This window comes from Pipra filicauda, unplaced genomic scaffold (assembly GCF_003945595.2).
Source record: "Pipra filicauda isolate LSUMZ 115617 unplaced genomic scaffold, ASM394559v2 scaffold135_size2527700_pilon, whole genome shotgun sequence".
NCBI classification, from domain to species: Eukaryota; Metazoa; Chordata; class Aves; order Passeriformes; family Pipridae; genus Pipra; species Pipra filicauda.
The window spans coordinates 1,941,258-1,957,241 of record NW_024103829.1 but is presented as its reverse complement, the minus strand read 5'-3'; the positions used below and the strand labels follow the sequence as shown (position 1 = coordinate 1,957,241).

Sequence of the window (15,984 nt, the reverse complement as noted above, 5' to 3'; positions counted from 1 at the left end):
TGGAGATAAGTGTTTTAATTACTTTTTTAATGTCTATGCTTTTTGTATTTTCTCCCTCTCTCCCTTTATTTCCTGCTGTTGAGATTACTGCCTCATCTCACAGCAGGTGGCTCCTTCAAATTTGTTTTCTCTGTAAGCCTGGTAGATTTATTTTGTAATATAACTGCTCCTTTTCACTGTTTTTATTAATGATTTCTTTACTTCGGAATACGTACCCTTGCAAGGTTTGTAGAAGTAATTCCCCTAATGATGGCTAAAGGCCTCATTCATGGAAATGGAAAGTAAGGGGAAAAAAGTAAAAGAACTACAAGACACTTGGGTTAGCCTTTTCTTACCCTCAAGTTTGAATGAATATTGTGTACAGCATATGTGAAAGAACAACCTTCTAAATTCAATAGCTATATCCACACCACGTCTTTTAAAAACATCTGAATAAGTAGCTGACCCTGGAAGTAATGCAGCCTATAGGTCTCACACCTTACTGTGCTGCTAAATTAGACCCAGAGACAAGTATCTGAACTCTTGCAAATGGCATTGAAATAATAGGAATAAATGAGTCAGATCAGTCAGAACTAAATTTGTTCTTATAATCCAATTTCTCTTTGAGGACCAGTTGTCCAATCCCAGTTTAGAGGTAGACAAAATTTCACAAGACCTAGACATCAGAAAGTGCAGATGGGAATCACAGACAGAATTCAGAATCAATCCATGTGCATGATGGAAATTAGGATTATGACCACACAATCAGTGTTGTATGTCTGAGTGTGGATCACAAAACACTGCAGCCTTGTGGTCTGTCTTCACAACATTTAGTGATCCCATGGTCAGACTGGATGACATCTAGTGTTGACCTAACTGTCTAAGGGTGAACCATAACTCATTAGTCCCATCAACTATAGAGTGCACTCTTAATTTGATTCTATTGTAATCAGTCCAGCTTTTCTCAAGGCTTTAGCCTAAACCTCCACTGCCTACCTCTAGTCTTGATTGCTGTTCTTAATTTTATTACAGTCAACATATGGCACCTGTGCTTTCAATATATGGGACACTCAAGTGTGACCAAGGTAATGTATTTTAATGAAAAACATCAGTATTTCAAGATGATTAAACAAAGATCTGGAGAAATTATGCGATGATTTTGCAAATCTCAGTATCTGGCTATTAAGTTAAGCACCATGAAGATTTTAAACTCAAGAATTTTGAGCACATATCCTCTAAAAGCACTCTTTTTAAATGCATACCTCAGAACTGAAGTATACAGTATCACTAAGTGTTTTTAAAATGTAATTCTTTAAAGGATACACTAGAAAAAGTGACACTAGATTGGGCAAACATTTACAGATCCCTAAATTAAGAAACAGATGGTAATTCTAGCCTTTCTTCTCAGGTTTGAAACTGATACTTAGTGTTCCCCGTATTTGAAGTAATCAAGTTGAGGATGCTAGGAGTTGGCTGGTAGTCCTGGTGAATGAACTTGCTGAAATGTGAAGATCACTATGAAGTAAACCTCATCACAAAGAAGGATGGATGCAGAAGTCTGCTTACCTTCCCTCTGGTTCTGTTCTGCCTGTTGTTGTTTATTGCAGGACTTAAAGCACTGAAACAGTTTGCTATGAATCTTGATTTGCAGAACATAAGAGTTCTGTAAATTGAAATACAGAGTAACTGAAGAAACATCTGCTGTAAAAAATAAAGTGGAATAGTGCTGCAAACCTTTCTTATGTCATCTTGGTAACATTTATTATACTGGCAACAAATTTGAAAAGGTCACTAGCAAAAATGCATTTAGTAGTCTCAGTCCAATCCATCTCTACCATAAGAATGTACCATTCCACCCAGGAAAAGAGTTTGCTCTAGTCTGCTTACAGTAGAGCTGAACTGGATTTTTGATCCTGGCTGGAATTTGGTCACTTCCCATCACTAGCTTAAGCTGTCATTATTCAGGAGCATTCTGGAACCAAGCACAGAAGGAATGCTGAAGGTTAAGATCTGACATGCTAATGTTGTCAGTTCCTTTCCTTCTTCCTTCTACCAGTTTGTTGTTCCTAGCACTAACCTGCCAAAGGAAAGACACATGGGGGCTGTGTTTGCTCCAGACACCAGCCAGATACTATTTGCCAGTGTGATATGTTGCACCTCACAACAGGGAAAGAAACTGTCCCCAGTGCTTACTCTTGTTCAGTAAACAGTGCTGAAGTGAAGTGGGCACAAAAGCAAGATCATCTCCTTGGGGACTGTCTATCAGTAACTTGAAGGACGCAAAAAAATCTATCATTTCAGAAATCATATGTCACAGTAAAGTGATTTTTATACACTATAGAAAATCCAAAATGTGGAAGTGAAAGCAAAATAAACTGGATTGTGAGACTGAGAGCAAGACTCACGAAAAGAAAGCAGAAAATACTACAATACCTCTTTGCAATAGAAACAATATCTTCCTCCAAGCAGTTTCATTATAACTTAACTGTCTAACATACCCTGTTTATAAGCAGTCATGCTGACATACTGAAATAACCAAAGCAAATTAAAATTTACAAAGAGAAAATTAAATGTTAGCATATTAATTTTTTGTTTATAACATGAGAAAAAAAATCTTAAAAAGCTGGATCAGTGGAGGCTACATACAATAAACATACAGGGAATGGATAAAATAAGAACAAAACTGATGATAAACATTCACAAAGACAAAATCACAAATACTTAGTTGGCATCACGAAGAAAAACAAACACTATGCCTCTATACTGTTGCAAAGCAAAAGCTGGGAAAAAAATCTATCAAAGGCAGCAAATTCATCCTGTAGAAATACATGAGGAATAATTAAGTCATTAATGTCCTGGAATAATACCTTTGGTCAGATCTCAGACACTGTACAGCAAGGAAGTTGTAGTCAGGCATACTGAGACATCATCATCTTGTACTACCTAAAATCAACCTGTATTTTTGAATACTAGGAATATAAAAGCCAACAGGTGTTACAAATATAAACACTGATTTTTATAATATTTTTTCCTAATTTCATGAATCAGAGCAGAAAAGAATCATAGAAATATCTAACTATAGACGTTTCTCTTAAACCCACTACTACTCCTCTGTTTCATGCTACTTCCATAGCTCCCATTCTGTTTCAATACAGTGACCACGATTGACCAAGGCTGGGTCAATCACAGTCTTGTACCCGATGTAACAGTATCTATATTAAATACTTGTAAATTTTACTTTTCCCAGAAGAAAATCTTACATGCTAAGAAACACTTGCAAAATATAGGACTTTCTGGTTATTCCTATTTTAAAAACATTACAAGGATTCACCTTTTCTTTTTTTTCTTCATATGTAGAAGTCTTAAGTGTAATTCAGCAACGTCTTCCAAAAGCCACTGAATAACTACCACTCCATATGAAATGTCACTATAGGGAACAAACAGTTTTCCCCAGTTCTTTGCAAACATATTACATTGTCTTACCTTAAATCTTAGCATATTTATACATCATTTTTGTCCACATGGAAGAACAAAAAGATGCTATAAAGCTTATTCAGTAATTACTCCTGTATCATTCCGCCTACGCTTCATTTTTAATTACTTCAGGTAAATCATCTCTACATATATTTTAAAATGATGCCTCAAGAAAAGACTTCTAAACATTATTCATTTTCCTGCAGCACAGATCTACAACTGAAAACCTATCATCAGTGCATTCTGACGAAAAGGTAATAATTACATCTTTTTTCTCCCTTCCTCTACAGCACAATATTTGACCTATGATAAAAAAAAAAAACCCTATCACATTTCCATTTATTATTTCTACCTGAGGGGCTCTGCCAGCTCACACAAACATAAATCTCCATTTGTCAGATTTAAACTGTACCTGTCCCAGATGCTATGAGAGTTCATAGCTCTTGTCCCTTAAAAATTACCAAATAGCATCACACAACATAACCTTTCCTCCAGCCTGACCCTTGCAATCAATAATATTTGTAAACTGTATGCGCACAGTTAAGTAGTACAGAAGCCGTGCACCATCCCAGTTAACCACATTGAGCTGTGATACTAAAATCTGCTCCCTTGTGTCTCCTGTGATCAATTTTAATCTCTGGACCAAGAATAAAAGAATGCAGCGTCTTGTTTCCAGATGCATCTGAAGCGGATGTTATAGATTTGTAGGTCTGCACAGGAGCTGTAGATTTAATACAACCAGCAGTTCAAGGAAAGAACACATCTAAGCTATCATTCATTCTCGTTACCCTCAGTGTATTTTGGATCTTCAGAAGACAATACAAAACACAGGAAAATGCACATGTACTGACTTAAAGCAAGCTCTTTTTATTAAAATAACCTCAGGTAAGAGTTATTTGCTAGAGCTTTATCCATTACTGCCACTGCAGGTAAGGTAGAGGTCAATCATTCCATTATGATTACTTTTTTTAAAGGTTTATAAATAGGCTGCCAATATTCATTTCTTCTGGAAAGATGTCATATACGGTAAGTTAAACAGAAATTTCCTAGAAATAATAAAGCCTAGCTCTGCTCAGTTAAAAAGAAACAATTATAATGGAAAGAAAGAATAAATCAGGTTTCTGATGGTATTTGTTCTGTCACCTCCAAACTAATTTTATTTAAAAGCTGGCAAATTTGCCAGCCAATTAGTCTAATTAGAAAACGGCATCTGAATGTAGAACAGGAAGAGAGCAACTTTAGAAACCTACTCCAGTACAAAAAGTGCTTTTTGAATCTGTCACACTACCAGAATTCATGTTTCCAGAGTTCTCGTAACTGCGTATTTATAGACTTGGCTATATTGGCTCCTCGTCAGCAGCTCCAGTGCCATGAATCACCTATCAAAACATTTGAGAAGAATTTCTTACTCATTTCTTTAAAGCAACATTCTGAAGAGACACTTTCAACATGATTATGCTCCAGTGTTCACTATCAATTAAGAAAAAAAGCACTGAGAGTTTTATAATTGCAGGTGAATAATAAGTATGTGTCATCAGAGGCTTTATCTTCTCAGATTGTCACATGCCATGTGTCAGTACAGAACACTGCAACAAATATGCTACTCTTGTAACATGCCAGAGGGTCAATGAGCTTTCTCACTCAGGTCATTTACCCACTACACAGAGATGTCCTCACTAAGCACATATTTATCTGTCTTTCCTTTTAAAAGCAGCTGTAGTGAGGAGTTTCATGTAAATATTCTGTTAAACTGATATCCTCCTACACAAGTAGATTGACTGAAAAACATTACTGCAACTGAATAGCTATCTCTGCACACTTTCACATACTGGAAATAACTAAGCAAGGTAATACTTTGACCAGACCCTATTCTGAGTAAAGGTACATGAAAGACAGAAGTGATAAATTGTCTAAAGCTTTTTTAATCCATTAATTAAATATGAATTGCTTTCATAACATCAGCATATGCAGCATTTCATGCAAAATTTTATTCCAAGACAGTGTCTTTATTAGCTAATTATAGCATTTTCATCAAGTGCCTGAGTTTTCATTGGGTGTTTCACATTCTGCTACCAGGGCACTAAATCTGGTACTTTGGGTCAGAAATATAATGCAGTTGAACCTCAAATGCTGTACAGCTACTGTCTAGAAAACAGACAGAGAACTGGTGGTGCAGATCTCCAAATACCTCCTCAACAACCAACAGTCAGGAACATGAAGTGAAACATTGTCACCGAGAATCATGGGTGAGGTACTTGGTTTGTAGGTACAGATACTTGCACAGGTATGCACAGAAGCTCCCTCCTCCTCTTAAGGTTATTCTTTTGGTGAGTAAGTAAAACATTCAAAATGGGAAATTTATACTTCTTATATTAAGCAAGTACTTTTTGTGATGCTTAAAGCACCAATGAGGTAGGACGATATGTCCCTTTTCAGTCCATGAAGAGATGGCTATGAGAGAGATATGTCAGAAAGTTAAAGACACCTCAAATTAACTGCAGCCAATGGTGTAAATACTCCCAAGGGAGCGTATGTTTCCTCTGGCATGGCATCTGACCTATACTAATGTCAACCCAGGCACACAAATATACCAAGCACTGAACATGAATCCTTAATGCCTGCTTGGTGCATATTTTTGCATTTGTAGTACTACAGTAGGAAGAATCTCTCCCAATAGAGTTTCAAATGGTAACAAAAACAAGATCAATAAATAGAAAATCAAGTTACACAGTCCCAATAGGTTCCTCTAACAAGGATTTCTCTCTGAAATGTTCATGCTTGTCTAATGCTGCTGCTTTTAATCCTTTCACACCAGTGGGTCCTACATGCTTGCATTAGTGCTAATGTAAAACAAATGAACATTTTATACAAGGATATCCACTCTCCTCAAGTAAAGGGGTTAATACCAAAGTAAGCTTTAGGAATGCAAATTATTTTCCCCATGTGGCTGAAAAACTACATGAGTTATTCATTTAAAAATTATTAGCATATAAAATCATTATTATCTCTGCAGTTAATGTACAGTTCACTGACAACCTTTTGGACCATTACAATTAAGAAAGGTAGCATCTTTAATGAAGTTACAAAACACATTGTTTATTAAATAGCAAATTGTATCTTTAATTACTTCAAATATTATAATCTGATGAAAAATTATTTCATAAACCTCAAGACAAATTATGTCAGAGATGGAGTATGCATTTTGTTCCTCTATGAATCCTAAACAGCACTTTCAATTTGCTTACAGGTTTCTGTTGTGTGCAAATCTGCTCTTGAAATTGCTTTTAAGTGCCTAAATCCAATGACACTAGCATAAATCTAAGATGAGATTTGTGCTGTTCTTTCTTTTTAAAACAGATTTAGTTTTTTGTCAAATGTAGAATTTGACAGTTCTAGTAAATGCAGCTTTTCTATTAATCCGTCGGGGGTAAACTGAAAATAGGTTTCCGTGGGCTCATTGAACTAAAGACTATTTGGGGGTCTACTGTGTTTTATTATTTCACTGTTGTATTTTGAACGAAGAGATAACTTTTGTTCAAAACTGTCAAGGACTTCGAGGATATGCTATAATGCAAACAAGCACATAATAAGCTTATTTTAAATATTCCATCTTTTTTGTTATACAAACTAATCTCTGCACACTGTCAAGAAACTTTTTACTCTCTGTACATTATTAGACCTATCTGCTTGATGTGCTTGCCACTATCTGACAATGTCTGAGAGTTGCACAATTAAAGAAAAAAGTTTAGTTGTTCGCAGCATTAGGTCCTTTACTGTACTTTGGATCCAACCCAGACCAAAGTCAGTATTAATGTGCATTGACTTCTGGATCACTAAGACAAAATTAATATATTCAACTTCAATTATGTCATCATCAACTTTCACTGAATATTCTGACTGGTTGGAAACCCTAAACTATTGGACTTTCTTGGGCTAATCAATGAATCAGAAAAGCAGAGATTATATTCAATTCCTTTATGCTAAAAAATTGCTACATTCTATCTATGTCTGCTTTACTAGAAATATTGTCAATGTAAAGCATGAAGGAGAAACAATTATTCAGTGTATATAAATATTATAAATCTGATTTTTTAAAAAGCACCAATCCTTTTTTTTTAAAAAGCTTCTGCCAGTCGTAAAAAAATTTATATAATTACATAATTATATGTAATTATGAAATACAATCACAGATACCATGTTGTTTAGAGTTGAAACAAAAACACACAGAAGATCAAAAGATAATAGACATGCTTACTTTCACATTAGTACAAAAATTTTTGAACACAGAAATCCATTCAGAAACACATTTTACAGTCTTCTGTGACTACCTCTGTGCCAGAAGAAAATCCTAGCTGGGATTTGTAGGCAAGTTGGGTAGTGAAAGTCAGACCTGTTTGCAAAAGCACTTACAACAAAATCAACTTTTGAAAAACGTTTCCCTGCAGAAATCTGACATAAACTATAACACAGTTACAGGTGTTATGGACCAAACTGAATACAGGACTTGAAACAAACCCCTTTCTAGGTGTGCACCTAAATACTCTTGTTGATTTGGGTCTAAGTACCTTTGGAACCCACACCTTGTCTGCCAAAAGATCTGTATATCTGTACATTACTGACGTGGAGGAAAAGAACCTCAGGAGTGCTAGGAGATTTTCAGAGCAAGCCTTCTTATGTATTCAGAGATGTTTAAAACTGGATGCAGTCCTAGGCAACCCGCTCTAGCTGACCCTGCTTTGAGCTAGGGGGCTAGACTGGACAATCTCCAAAGGTCCCTTCCAGTTATTTTACAATTCTATGAAATACGCCCCGGTTGAGGGCCTAAGCCATGGAAAGATTTCTGAGTTTTCCACCTGGGATTTAAAAAAATCCTCTACTACAGTTAGGTAAAATAAAAGTAATCCCTATTAAGGCATAGATACCAGACATTTACAGAAAAGTAAGAGAAATTTAAAAACTAGTATGTTTCTATCAGTTACAGAGCTCTCCTAGCCAGCGGCAGTGTACGAGGAAATCAGACCCTTTCTTCAACCACCCATGCTACAAAGAAACAAAGCTCAACAATGGAGAACTCAAAAACCCAGACCTCACACAAGGGTCGCAAGTTAATTTCTAAAATTTCTTCACTTCAAAACCTCCTTCCATCCTTCTAATTAGTACTATGCACTACTTGTTTGCAGAAAGCACATCTTGCTACACACAGTCCCTTTCCCAGTAAATGATGGAATTTGGCTTGCCTTATTCAACAAAATTACTCCCTAATCTTGTAAAATCGAGTGTAGGATAAGGACAAGGACTTTAAATCAAAAACTGAATGTAATTTTGCTCCATTCTCATATGATTTCAGTTGTATTTCAAAACAGTTTCTCAAATTTCACTGTCTACAGTTGTGGATGTTTGCAACACAAAAGAACAGTAATTCTGTCTCTCATGTCACTTTCTAACAGGTTACAACTGATAATGCTTCCTTAAAGTCTATGTAAAAATTCCACCATAAAGATGGAAAATCTTGATTTGTACATTCACAGCTCTATTGATAAAATTGTCTTTCAGAAGTTCAGCATCACCAAATCAGTTGTATCAAGTCAAGCCTTTTATGCCAGTATTTTAAATTATAAATTAGTTTTCCTTCACATATAAAATTAGACATATTTAATTAACCTTAGCAACAAAACAGTAGTGTGAGAAGAGAGAGACTCAGATAAACAGAATTCTCTGCTAAAACAAAATCTACCTCCAGTTCTTAATTCTTTATTTCAGATTATAGTATACATATAAATAGAAAACAAGTATTCACTTATTCATTCAGATGCAAAATCAAATCTGTATGTCGAAGGTATGGTATGTGTGATGAAAACTATCAGTTTGATAACCCTGCACTGATAGTCACATCACCCAGCATATACACAGACACCTGTAAGTACAGGTCTTTCCAAAAGCTCATGCCCTCAAATTTTTGGAGGGAGGGATTAGAATTATAATATCTCTTGAGTCTGAAATCAAATGTTGAGCAGATATGTATTTATATATCAGACAGCTTTTTTTTATTTTCATGGTCATCTCTATTACTAATTTAACAGAAAAGAAAAAGCCATTTTCAGAGTCTCATAGCTCAGGAACAAATTAATGAATTAAACCACGTTTCAGAATATCTGAATTAAAAGACTGTTGAAGAGGCAAGAAATAAAACATTTTCTAAATGCAGTCTTTGCAAGATAAAAAGAGATTATTATTGAGGCTTCATAGGGGAGGTTTTGGGGACTTTGTTATTTACTTATTTATTCAAACATTTACACAGATAGTTTAGAACACTATGCTGAAGTCAAAATTCTCAATTGCATAGATTTTACAGAATGGGGGAATAATTATTAATAAAAGGTAAATCATACATCCAACTAAGATTACATAAAAACCTGAAAAGAAATAAACAGAACAATGCATTCAGCAAATGAAGCTATTAGAAAAATGCTGTAAATGCAATGCTGTTGCCACATTGAAGAAAAAAGGGAGAAAATAGAATACTTAAAATTTCGGAAGTCTTGTAATTAAATGTGTAGCAGATGCCATGCAGAATTTCCGACTATACTGCAAGAACCATAAAATTTATAAAATAAAGGTAGTGATATTATAGCAACACCTTCCCAGTTTCATTGCATATAAATGCAAATCAGGCAGGCAGCAAACTATACTACTCTACGCTTGGCTGCATGAGATACTTCAATCCCAATAGTAACAAGTAGCATTTACTGTTTGTAGCACTTATTTGCAAGGTGTGACACAAACAGTCAATCCTCAAAATATCTAGTATCTAGATAACAGATAAACAATTATCCCTGCACTTTGCAGATGTGCAAAGAAATTTTAAGTGATTTGCTGAGGACCACACAATAGAAGCAAGGTTGTGATGGCTCTTGGGCAACTCACACAATAGGATTTTAAAATGCTCGATGAGTGCGTCTTTCATAACTAGAATCTTTATGGTCTGGGAAGCATGCAAACTACAAAGCCTGTGACAGTGCTAGTGCAAGCAGTGTCTTAACAGTTATCTCCTTGCAATTGGAGCACTGGAGGAATCCTGACCACCTGTGCCCTACTCAGGAATCAAGGTGCTGAGAGAAGTGGGCAATGTCCTTGAAAGGCCATTCTCAATGGTCTTAGAAAGGCCTTGAGGACTGGGAGAGCTCCTCAACTACCAGAGACAGTAACCAAGCCTCCAACACCTACTGATTATTAATTATCGTTAAATGATTATTTTTGCAACTATTTCCCCTTCTTTGTTTCAAGATGGATTACATCTGCAGTTCATGTCAAAGCATAGCTATTTTGCCAGCAGCCTGTATGGACACAGGTAGAAAGACTCACTCATATTGGTGGGCAGCTACATCCTCTGTCTTTGGGAAACACATGTGATTGCTAATTTTAAAAACCAAGGAAAAATACCTTGTCAAAGGGTTATTCAGAGAGCAAATCAAAATTCACACTTAATTAAAAGCCTCCCTATTTCCACTGACTCCACACAGAGCAGTAAGAGCTCAGTTGCAGAAGCTGAGCAGGAGGTGACTATTTAATGAACTGAACATTTGAATGAGATGGTCATTTGGTGTCAGCATAGACAATGGCAACCTTCCTTCAGGATTACTAGTTACCACTATTTGACTTTTTCTGGACATGTCTAATTATACAGCTTCTCTTACCTGTCACCTAGAAATCTTTCCTGTGATTTAATTATGCTTTTTTAAAAAAATCCCACAATACATTGGCTGACATAACAATATGCTTAATCTCTGACTTGAATAAGAAACATAATGAAAACACATTTCCCCATCTTTTAACTTACTATAGCGGACCAGTCAAGGGAGGTTTTTATATAAATAATGTTTTTCTTAACTTTAGATCTTACTTTAGTATACATAACAAAAAATATTTTACAAAGAGCAGAAAGCATCAAAATTCAGCAAAACACATGTATTCCATTCAGTTGTTCTTTTTCCTTAAAGAAAAAACTGACATCTTCATTATCGAAGGAGGGAAACTATTGAAAATGTGGCTGGAATAACTATATTAGCTTTTGCTTTATTTTAATCCTTTCCATTTTTATTATCTTTATGGATATTTTCATGTCTTTCAGCTTTTATTTCTTCAATTTGCCTTTTTGTTCACAGTTTATGCACTCTATTATATCTACTTTTTCTTCCTTTATGTGTCCCAAATTTTTTCCAGTTCCATTTCCTTGTAAATTTATTTTTCTTGTTTGTCTCCCATTTATCTAGTATTTTTTTTCAAACTGTCCCTCATTTTTTTCAGGGTTTTCCCCTTCAGCCTTTCCTTCCCAGGCTCACACCACGAGTGTTGTCCCTGGAGCAGCTGCAAGTAACAAGACTCAAACATAGCTTGCCTAGCGGCCCAGGGATTTGTCAGCTACAAGATGCTTTGGAGAAAATGTTTTCTCATAACTTAGTTATACCATTGCCTCAAAAATGCCAGGAGAACTTTAAGCATGTTATGTTGGTACTTTAAAATACAGATAATGTGTATTCAAAAAAACCCAACCTGAACACTAACAAACAACATAAAAAAAAAAAATTAAACCCCCATAAACAAACAAAAAACCCCCAAACATCAAAAAATCCCCCATTTTCTAGCAAAGTAGTAAGTCTAGTGTAGAAGTAATACCTTGCATTTGATGACTTTGAACTGTTCCAATTTGTAAATTAGTGGAAGGGATCAATGGGGCTGCAGAACTGACTCACTGAAGAAGTTATAATGTTGTAACAGCTGTATATGGCAGTATCTGTCATTGACTGCTGTAGTGTAGAAAGTGTGGAGATGGCATAAATATACCTGATACCAGTGAAAAATATTATATATACCTTTGGTAGATGTCCTATTGGCTTAAAAGCTAATTTTATCTTTTTTTTTCTGCATGAAGGGCTTTGAGCATTTTTTTCTTGATATACTTTCTACAATATTATAGGTTGTTGTACTGCAAGCATTTACATTCCTACTGAAATCCATGCACGGTAAGTTAAAGCGGTCAGTTGACACTGTCTGTTGAGGTAAACCCCACGTCTGCTCCCTGTGCAGAAGGCAAGTTTGCCCTCAGGCAAACCTCGTTCATACTTCAGTCATCCAGACTGGACACAAAGCATGGCATGCATAGTCCCTCCAGAAACTGCATTATTTGCAGACATAGCCAAAAATGCCAATGGAATTACTGGTAAGTGAAGTTTGTGCATAAGCTTTTGTGAGAACAAGGCTTAATGTTGTTTTTAACATAAAAACACTTTACAGAACTCCTCCCACACTTCTTAAAACCGCATCCCTAATTATGGAGTGTGGAGCTCTACTATAAGTGATTGATGTTGTTTTGTATGTTGTTATGGAAACAAACCAAGTAGGAGTTTCTGATTTGCGTATAGAATTTTGAGTCAGATTTTACAGTAAATAACTAAGCTTTCCAGTGTATAAGCAACAACACCATATGGCCATTAATCTCCACACAAAGACTATGTCCTCACTTGCCACTACTTGTTAAAATTAAGGTCTTTCGAGGAATAGGGTAAAACTTAATGGACCTGCTTCATCTTGTCACTGGTCAGTGAACAACAAAACATGGTTGTGTCAAGTAGGGACAGCTTCTAAGTGTGAACATTTGACAAAATCAAAACATTCATAAGAAGGCAATGTTTAGCTCAAACTTGAGTTGACAAATTCTGAAGCTCTCAGGACACCTGCCCTGGAGATGCTGGAGCTATACGCAGGAACTTATGGAATGTAAGTTCCCATCAAATTAATGACATATCTAAATTAAAAGACAGTAATTTCTGGTATTGAACACGTGGGATGTGGGTCCCTTCTAAACAAAAAAGAAGACTAGTGTTCTCTAAAGTGCTTACTATTCAATAAACAGAGATTCTCAAAAAGGTTGCAAGTGAAAATTCAAAGCCACAAGAAGGGAAACATCAAAGGGGTATGGCTTAGTAACAAAATAACATTATTTTGCTTCTGTGGGACTTAAACTACCTAAATAAAATAGATCATGATTCTGCCCTAATAATTTTCCACTTGTGCACACGGAGATGAATTTCTGCACCGCATATCTGAATCCAGCCCTGCATTGTGGCTGTCTCCCCTCCTTACACCTGACAACAGGACTGACTTTCCTTTGGGTCCACTCTGAAGACTATTGTAATTTCACAAGAACTCTCTCTTCCACCAAGAGGCATTACTGATTACCTTAGATCTCACTTTGCACAGTCCTGGACCCATGCCCAAGCAGATAAAAATGTTTTACTCAGCGCCAACTCAAAAGGGAAGGTGTATCCACTTCCCAGTGAACTGCAGTCGAAAACAAACCACTTGTAAACTTGAAGCACCAGTTCATACAACAGTGGAAGTCCAGTGGTTTCCTGATTTGCCCACCCATTTGTCCCTTCTTGCAGTCATGTCAGAAGCACTCCTGGATTTGCCCAAAGTCATCATTACTAGCCCAAACATACAGTAACTGTTACAGGTTTCCTGGTTGCAAGGCACTATCAGACAAGTCTCAATTGTCCTCAGAGACATTCGCCCTGACCAAGTCAAAACCTGTCCTGCCATAAAGGCCCATCAACAAACCCCAGTGACAAAGGCTCCCTCATTTGGTTCCAGTGCAGGTTCACCCCACAAACTTGCCATTTTGATATTGTTTTGGTTCCTTGTCGAAAAGTCAGTCAGTTCACACCCACAGGGCATAAAACTTCCCTTACATCCCTGGGAGCAGCAGGAGAAGAATGGAAACTGCCCCAGCCCTGCTTTGTTATGTCATTATTCTGGCTCTTGATTCTACCACTGATTCCATTTTTTTTACTCACATTTTTGCTCTGAGGGAGTACAATGTCACTCTGGTTAGAGTGGCAAGCCTCCTCACCCCTTCCTGACCAAAAGTCACTTCTGCCTGGGAAAACACTAATAATGAGTCTCTTTTGACACTGGATATTTATGCTGCCCTAGTGCCCTTTGTCACACCCCTGGGTGATTTCTAACCAAGCCTTAATGTGATCCCATTAGTTATCCTCCAGCTTTGGGGACATCTAACATACACTCTGTCTCAGTGGGTACAGCTATGGACATAATCCCTACAAGCCTCTGCTGCCTTCTCCTAACTCTTCTTACTGTTAATTCAGACATCAGGCTGGAATCCGGTTGGAAGACAGGGCTTAAATATCCTTCTTGGTGCACAGATCAGTTTGCCCCTCATATGAATAAGCAGTGCAAAGTGTCTTTACAATGAAGCATTCAAGAGGACTAGGCAAAACAGATAGCAGTCTTGTTCAGGCTTGTTTGCCTGAACAATGTGTTACAACCTTTGGACCAAGTTTCTCTTTTTATATTAGAAGGGAAAGCAGTGCCATGTAGATGGTACAGAAGGTGAATCATAAGAATTTGTAAAATTACAGAGGTAGGTAATAAGAATATTATAGGCTGTTTCATAGGTGATATAATTGCAGTTATTTTTGATAATAAAACCCCACTGAAATTAGGATTTGAATTACACATAAATGAAGCCACAGGGTTGCGCTTCTACAATCTCAGCTGAGTACTCAATTCTCATCTAAAAGTGAAACCAGGATTGAATAACCAGCAAACAATGCTACTCCTCTATAGTAAGAATAACTAATGCAGAGGGAGTGAAGTAGAAGAGCTAGCAATGCATTTCCCCCCCAGCATATCAAGCAGGTTTTCATATGGAAGCAGTGGTCATCAATCACTACCTCATTACCAACCTGTCATCTGGGTTTAGGCTAAATGTATTCTGGCTTACTGCCATACTAAATGTTCAATGAAACATCCTTAAGGCTCTCTACAAGTTCAGCTAAGTCACACATGCTATACATCAAAAAGGAACATTAGCGTTATCATAGCTTAATAAATAGTGCCATTCTGGCAATGTAATCCTATGTTCTAGAGCTATCTTCCATTCCCAGTATTATACTGCTTAAGTAAACAATCTTGCTGTCTTGTGTGAAGTTTATTTAGTGATAAATGTATGTAAGGATAATTAGTCATACTGTTATAGATACACTTCCATCCCAGCTGAAGAACATGAGCAAAAATAGCATATGATTTTAAAAGCACACAATCACATAATGAACTTTATCTTGCAGCATTAGTTCATAATTCTTGCATATTGTAGTTATTATCCAAGTTTCACTGTCTTGGAAGACAATGACAGGTGCAGGACCCCAAATGAATGTCTTTTCAAAATAACACTGGCTTGAGTACAGGACTTGTGCGTAACTCTGGGATGCAATACAGACACTAAGATGACTGCAAAATATATTTCAACATCTGTGAATACTAATTACTTTGGGAATAACTCCTGACTTAAGGAGGGATACTTACATTTAGTCACTCATTTTCATGCACACTTGAAGCACTAAGTCCTGAATCTGTTTTCAAATTTAAAAATGTCAATAAAATATATATCTAGATTCTAAAGTGGTAGAAGTTTCAAGACATACCTTAAAACAAATCCCAATAACATATTTT

General features: G+C 36.4%; 1 protein-coding gene across 2 annotated transcripts in view; it reads right to left on the bottom strand.

Moving 5' to 3' along the window:
* Positions 1-15,984, bottom strand: part of DPYD (dihydropyrimidine dehydrogenase) — a 338,238-nt gene that overhangs the window by 191,020 nt on the left and 131,234 nt on the right. The window lies entirely within an intron of this gene.